The 7,180-nt window shown below is 42.9% G+C and overlaps 1 protein-coding gene and 1 long non-coding RNA gene across 3 annotated transcripts in view; one reads left to right on the top strand and one right to left on the bottom strand.

The window, feature by feature from the left end:
- Positions 1-1,903: 1,903 nt before the first annotated feature.
- On the bottom strand, positions 1,904-3,740 carry LOC112611752. The gene is made up of 2 exons (XR_003116735.1): positions 2,357-3,740; positions 1,904-2,056 (listed from the first exon to the last, which is right to left on the bottom strand). It is a non-coding gene; the product is annotated as an uncharacterized LOC112611752 (long non-coding RNA).
- A 73-nt stretch (positions 3,741-3,813) lies between these two features.
- Positions 3,814-7,180, top strand: part of CEP350 (centrosomal protein 350) — a 166,567-nt gene continuing 163,200 nt past the window's right edge. For both annotated transcript variants that reach the window (XM_025394350.1, XM_025394359.1), the window contains exon 1: positions 3,814-4,183. The gene's annotated coding sequence lies outside the window, so the exon portion shown is untranslated. The remainder of the gene's footprint in view (positions 4,184-7,180) is intronic.

Here is a 7,180-nt window from a genome sequence, read left to right as displayed (position 1 = left end):
GCTGAGACTACAGGCGTTCACCACCATGCCTGGCTAATTTTTTGTATTTTTGGTAGAGATGGGGTTTCATTATGTTGGCCAGTCTGGTCTCAAACTCCTGCCTTCAAGTGATCCACCCACCCTGGCCTCCCAAAGTGCTGGGATTATGGGGGTGAGCCACCGCACCCGGCCTCAGCTAAGGTTTAAACCCAGAATTTAAATTCTAGATGAATAGTTATGTTTTCTTTCCTGAGAATGCAAAATTTGATATTGATCTCTAGACAATGAATTAATAGACAGATACAGCTTTGGCGATATAATGATGTCACTCGCTATTTGTAGAATTCATGCTTTTAATCCACTACGTAGGAGACAAAGGTCCTTAGAATCTAACATGATCATGAGGTATAAGACACAAGGAGAACTATTGATAGTAGATACCGCTCTAAGCAGGAGACACAGCATCACACAGTTCAGGGGTGGAAGAGCATCTGGAAAGTATGAGCAATCAAGGATTTTTTTCTGTAGTAGTTAAGTTCTCAGTTGGCACTTAGAGAATGTAGCAGAAATTGAGAACTGGGGTAAGATGTGTTCCAGGTTAGGGAACAAAGGCCTAGAGGTAGGAATGAACAGGTTGTTTCTCAGATCCAGTGTGGTTTGAATGTAACATTCTCAATCAGTGTATCACTTCCCATTTCGTGACATTAGCTACTGTTTATTTCTGTCTTTTAATGTCAAGCTCTTGACAGATATTATTTCTAATCTTTAAGACAATCCTACAGGGTAAATATCATTGACCTTGATATAGACGAGAAGATTGAGGTTCTTGAGGGTCATAGGGCAAGTAAGTGATAGAGCCAAGATTTGCATAAGAGTCTTTCTGATGTTACATTCCTGCCCTTTTTACTTTATTGTGCTGTCTTACTTCAGGGAGATGGAAAGTTAGGTTGGTGCCATACTGAGAAAAGCCTTGATGGCTGAGGCGAAAAGTTTTTACTTACCTTGGCAGGTAGAGACATGGTAGAGATAAAAGTCAAGCTGAACTGTGGAAATACTACTATAATCATTTGGGCAGTAGAAATGAGAGTCTAAATTAGGAGGGCAGTGGTGCAACTGGACAAAAGGGAAGTACATATAAGAAATATGCATCAATGGTATTTAGAGACTTAATAACTGACTGGGTGGGAGCAAGGCATACGGAGGAGTATGTAATATTTCTGAAACTTTGGTCCTCTTAGTTCTCAGAAGAGTGTTCTGTGACAGCCATGAACAGAAATACAGGGGAAAAGAGGAGGAGCTGGCCGTGTAAGACTCAGGAGAGGAAAAATGATAAGCTTAATTTGGGAGCTGAAAGTGCTGGTGGCTTCTGTATCTATGTGAAGATAGGTAACAGGTAATTGGAGATTTAGTCTAGGGCCAAGATCTAGTTATCCAAAAAGTGGTGAGAGTCAAGGCCATAGTAATCAACAAAGAATATAAAGAAAAATCCAATCTTAATGTCTACTAAAAAGTAGGAGAAATAGGAAGCCATATTGAACACCTATTACTGGCCTAACACTGTGGAGACGTCTGGGAAAGGCAAAAAACCTTTTCGCATTACGCTTCCAATCTTGTTCCAGAGATTAATTACTCTCATGAAACTATACGCAACTAGTACAAAACTTGACAGACTCAGGGCCAATCTGTAGGGTAAACACAAGAGTAACAGGATATTAGAAAAGAAAGACATTGATGTGCTTGGGGAATTTAGGAGGCAAGGAGAAGACGGACCAACACAAGGTATAAGAAGTAGAAATTGTGCAGAGGCTGATACTAGGGTAACCCTGCTCCAAGCACAGTGACAGAACTTTAGTGTTTTCTCTGTTGCCAAGGGGATAGCATGGGGCTGAAAAAGTATAAACGGGCTTTTGGGGTAAAGGAGATCCCAAATCTTGTATCTCCCTCTGATTGATGGTATAAAATTGGGCAAATTACTTAGCTTTTTCAGTACTTATTTCTCTTTCCTTTTCTTTTCTTTTATCTTTCTTTCTTTTTTTTTTTTTTTTTTTTTTTTTTTTGAGACGGAGTCTCACTGTGTCTCCCAGGCTGGAGTGCAGTGGCGCGATCTCGGCTCACTGCAAGCTCCGCCCCCCGGGTTCACGCCATTCTCCCGCCTCAGCCTCCCGAGTAGCTGGGACTACAGGCGCCCGCTACCGCGCCCGGCTAGTTTTTTGTATTTTTAGTAGAGACGGGGTTTCACCATGTTAGCCAGGATAGTCTCGATCTCCTGACCTTGTGATCCACCCGCCTCGGCCTCCCAAAGTGCTGGGATTACAGGCTTGAGCCACCGCGCCCGGCCTCTTTTTTTTTTTTTTAAAGGGAGTCTCACTCTGTTAACAGCCCAGGCTGGAGTGCAGTGGTGCGATCTCGACTCACTGCAACCTCAGCACCCCAGGTTCAAGCGATTCTCCTGCCTCAGCCTCCCGAGTAGCTGGGATTACAGGCACTCGCTACCACGCCCAGCTAATTTTTGTATTTTTAGTAGAGACGGGGTGTCATCATCTTGGCCAGGCTGGTCTTGTACTCCTGACCTCGTGATCCACCCGCCTCGGCCCCCCGAAGTGCTCAGATTATAGGCGTGAGCCACCGTGACCGGCCAGTACGTGTTTCTTCGTTTTAAAAAAGTGAGTATATTTAATAAGGTGGTTGTTTACATTCAGTAAAATAACGCATGAAAAGCCTCTAACACAGGGCTTTAAACAGCAAGACTGGGCAAAATCTAAATAACATTTTCCTTATGTTGTCTTTTTTGCTACCACTTGCACCATACGATTACCCACATTTCCTGTCCCCTCCAGTGCAGCTTCCTGGAGACATTTTACACGTATACAGGACTGCTGTACATCCCATTCAGGTATAGCTGTAGGCCCTACAAAGAGGGATCATTACTGCCTCCTGCTGTCATTGATATTTGACAAACATTTATTGAGCACCTACAATGTCCTAGTCACTGTGCTAGGCCATTTTGGGGCATAGAGAGATAAAAGAGACCTTAACGTCTTCAAGACACTTGATGAGAAACAATCTCTGGGTAAATAACTATCGGAGTTCAGAGGGTGGACAGAAGTGATGGGCGAGTCTGTGTGCAGTGAGCACCTAGTGGAAGGTGGCATTATTTGCAGAAGAGAGGTCCTTTCAGCCAAGTCTTGACAGATGATTTCACCACGCGGAGATTGGGAAATAAGGACAAAGATATGAGAAGACATGTTGGCCACAGAGGGCCTCTCAAAGCACTGTTACAGCAAAGTCAATACTTAATGGGAGGAAACTCCGTTTTACTTGCGTGGAGTCTTAAGTCATTAAGAGTGCATGTTAAACAGAACTGTAACCCTCGCGAATAAAACGGCCACAGTGACAGTAGTGGGTAACCGCAGAGCTGCAACTACTCTGACAGGGGTGACGATTTATTTGGACGACAATTGGTGAAACATTGTAAACTCTCAGAAGCTGCCGTTTCCAGACTTTTGAGTTCATTCTTGTCAAATCCCCAGCTTGTTTTCTCAGCCCGGGGTGAAATGCGCAGCCAAAAGGCCCAATGAGCGTCAAAGGGAAAGGGCAGGGGTGGTCTCTTCTGCGGATATACCTTGGCTCCTCCCGAGTCCTACGAGTTTAAACTTCGCCACGCCAAACATGGCTTCCTCGCGGTTCCGCTCCTTGTTTTATCTCGCTCCCACCTTTCGGCCACACTCAACATGGCCCTAACCGAAGGTTGGCATTTCTGTGGCACTGTCTCAGGACAGTTCTCGCGAGGTTTGCCTGGGCCCGACTGTTCCCGCCCTGCCCCGCGCCGCCGCCACAGCCACTGCCGCTGGCGCCGCTCCTCCTCCGTGTCAGTTGTTGGGCTGTAATGGCGACTGGGCCGCCCCTGCCTAAGTGACTCCCGGGCGGGGGAGCGGGGCCAGACCTGCGCCAGAGGGAACTGCAGAGAGCCGCAGCTCGGGGGGTGGCTTGCCCTAGGGGAGGGGAGGCAGCCTTTTCGCCTTGTCTTCCTTGCCAGCGGACCGGCGGATCCCCGGAGCCGGTGCGAGGCGGGCACCCGGTGCGTCCCCGGAGCGGGGAGGCCAGGCCGGGCAGCCCTGGGGCCGGTCGGGGCGGCGTCACTGCACCCTCCGCCAGCTCCCGCGGGATGCACCGTGGGAGCCGAGGGCGGAGGCGACACTCTCAGGTGAGCTCCGGTAGGACCTGGCTGGGACCGCGGAGTCTCGCTCACCCTCAACTGTCTCTGTCCGCGGTCCCGGGTCCCCGGTGGCGGCGAGAGAGGCGGGGCCGGGCGCGGAGAGTTTTAGCCCTGCTTGGCGTCCCCCTCGGGGAACCTCCCTGGGTTCTGAAGCTTTTGGGGGACCTAGGTTTCGGGTCCCACCAGTGCCTGCTGAAGACGGAATTTCCTTCCTTACCTGCCAGTGTCCTCCCGCCTCCTCTGCCCCTCCTCTAGCCTGCAGAGAGGTAAGATACTTCTAGCCTTTGCTCCCCGGAGAAGTGTCCCTTCTTCATTTGGCGATCAGGCATATTTGGGGAGATTCCGGGGACTGACTCCAGTGGCAAGGATGATCAGTTTCTGTTCCTTTTCGGTGGGGATCACATTCTCAAGTATAGGGAAAACTTTGATCTACTCTAGTCTAGCGGTTGCTGAAGGTAGTCTACCGGTTTATTCACAGATAATTTGGGGAGAGATTTAAAAAGCTTTATGTTTTGGAAGTTAGCAGTATTTTCCTCCGCCGCCTTTTAAATGCCGCTCAACATCCAATGTCACAATATATGAATTGGAATTTGCCTGAATTTTAAATTTTGAGATAGAAAGTTGCACATAGGCATAGATTTTAATGTTTTAATGCAGTAGCAGATCCTTCATATGGGAAAAAACAGGTTGTCAGAAATAGTGATCAGTATCCATGTACTCCACCTGATTGTTTTGTTTTGATGGTGATCCTTGTTTTGAATTTGGGGAAGTCGTTATTGTTACCATGTTAACGATACCTCCTGCCCTGTATTTGAAGAGTTTTAAAAGAAAGACTATCTTTGGTAGAGCTAGTAACAACCTGAAAAGTTCTGTAGAAACAATGATAAAATACAAAAAGTGGCCCTCCATTCTAAAAATCTGTTAGTTTAAAATATTGTTTTTAAACAAGGAAATGCACTGCTAATGACATGGAATTATGACTTTGAGGGATTAGTTGTTCGACCCATGCTGGAAGTTGCTTCAAAGCCATGGGCATATAATAATTAGTTTCGGTGTGCTAAATTGACAAATTTCATTTAATGTAATAAAATAAATCTGAATCATTTGAACTGTCATTGCATTAAATTTAAGATACTGTAATCTGAAAATAAACTTCAAGCTAGAATACATTATATGTGTGGATAAATACATGCGCATCTCTGTATCTCTTCTGTTCATCCTCAGTAGCAGAACTTTGTGTATGTAGAGATGGCAAGTTCTATTTGTAAAAAATTTCATACATATGTGAACGAATTTCTTTGATTTTTTGAGATTAATCTGTGTGTGTGTCATGTAAGAGCGTTAATACTTAAACAACCAACCTTCTGTGGGGCAATCAATTTATGAGTTATAAAGTTTTTGGATTTTTTCCTTCTGCTTCTGATTGTCAGTCTTTTGCCCATTTTATAACACTTCTACCATATCATGAGCAGAAGAAAGGAGATGAAGTCCTGCTGTAATCAATTTTATTTGTTAAATTGCTATAATTTATAGTGGGAGCAAAAAAGAAGTTGTCCAAAATAACTGACATCATTTTTTGGTGTGCTTCTATATACATTATTTTGTTTAGTTTTCACAGTGATCTTGTGAAGTATGTATGGCAGATATCCTTATTTTGCAGTCGTGGAAACTGACACATACGGAAGATCATTTATGTGAATGCCTGTCATTTCTGCAGATAATCTGGGATTAGTTTTATTTTAAAGTAAATATTAATATAGGTACTCTGGCATTTGGCATGATTTTAAAATATAAAAAAATTATTCTATTTTTATTCCTTTTTACATGCCACTTGCCCCTTATGCTGATAATCGCCAGTTTTTTTAAAACATTAGTATTTTTATAACATTTTGTTAATTATTGACAAGTCATGAATTATAGTGGATCACTTTACTTCTTTACGTATATACTTTTTGTTTGAACAAGATTCTTAAAGTGTAGTTCATTTCTTGTCTTTCACTTTGTTTGGATACTCAGTTCTGTCCTCTTTATTCTTCCAGTCATTTATACTCTTAGTTATGTAAAACAAACGTTCAAGCCACATGATCAGTAACATAACTGAAAAGTAGTAATATCTTGATGATTTTATTGTTGAGACAACTGATGATTTAAAAAGTTAATTCTCTGTGTATAATTGTGATTGTTATTTTTGCAATGTGAGGCAAACTGAAATAGTTTTCCTTATTGACTTTTCCCATGTCAAAAAATTTTAGTGTTATAGTTTAAAAAAAAAACAACAGATTGCATAGTATTTTTTTCTGTATTTTTTTTTTTTGTTGTTGTTGTTCATTGTTATCATTTGTGGTTATTTTGAGTTATTCTTTGCCTTTCTCATCTGGTCTGTAAGTTCCATAATGGCAGAGATCCTTTAATCACTACTATGCACCCAGTGCCTAGCATATGGTAATATAGTCAACAAATACTAGTTGAAGAAATTGACTAAAGAATGGTCCCAGGATAATATTTAAATGCAAAACAAAAGACTAGTTCTTAGTTCCTAGGCACACCTCACCTCTTGGGAATATATTCCAGAGATATGCTCAAATTTGCTAGGTAGCAAGGGAATGACAGCCTGGGATTAAAAAGCCACTGGGAGTATGCCGCAAGTGGAAACTTTATTTACTATTTTAGTGATTTGCCTGGGCGCTCTGGCAATAGTTATGGTAATTTAAAGGAAATAGAAACTTGAAGACCCTAACCTGTTATACTAGTACTATAATTATAGGCTTGTAATAGCTTTTAAGTCACTTCTTAATCTCAGCATTGGGAGTTTAAATTCTTCAAGGCCAGCTAGTCCAATTCCCATATTTTATACATAAGAAAACAGAGGGTTGTATAGGGGTGACATCTCACGCATAGTTGGTTTCATAACTGGGAGAAGAATCCACTGCACAGCTGCTAAGTCTACATTTGTTTAATATGTCAGATAATTGTAAAATCAGAACA

This window comes from Theropithecus gelada, chromosome 1 (assembly GCF_003255815.1).
Source record: "Theropithecus gelada isolate Dixy chromosome 1, Tgel_1.0, whole genome shotgun sequence".
NCBI lineage: Eukaryota > Metazoa > Chordata > Mammalia > Primates > Cercopithecidae > Theropithecus > Theropithecus gelada.
The sequence above is the reverse complement of the archived record's forward strand: the minus strand, read 5'-3'. Positions and strand labels throughout refer to the sequence as shown.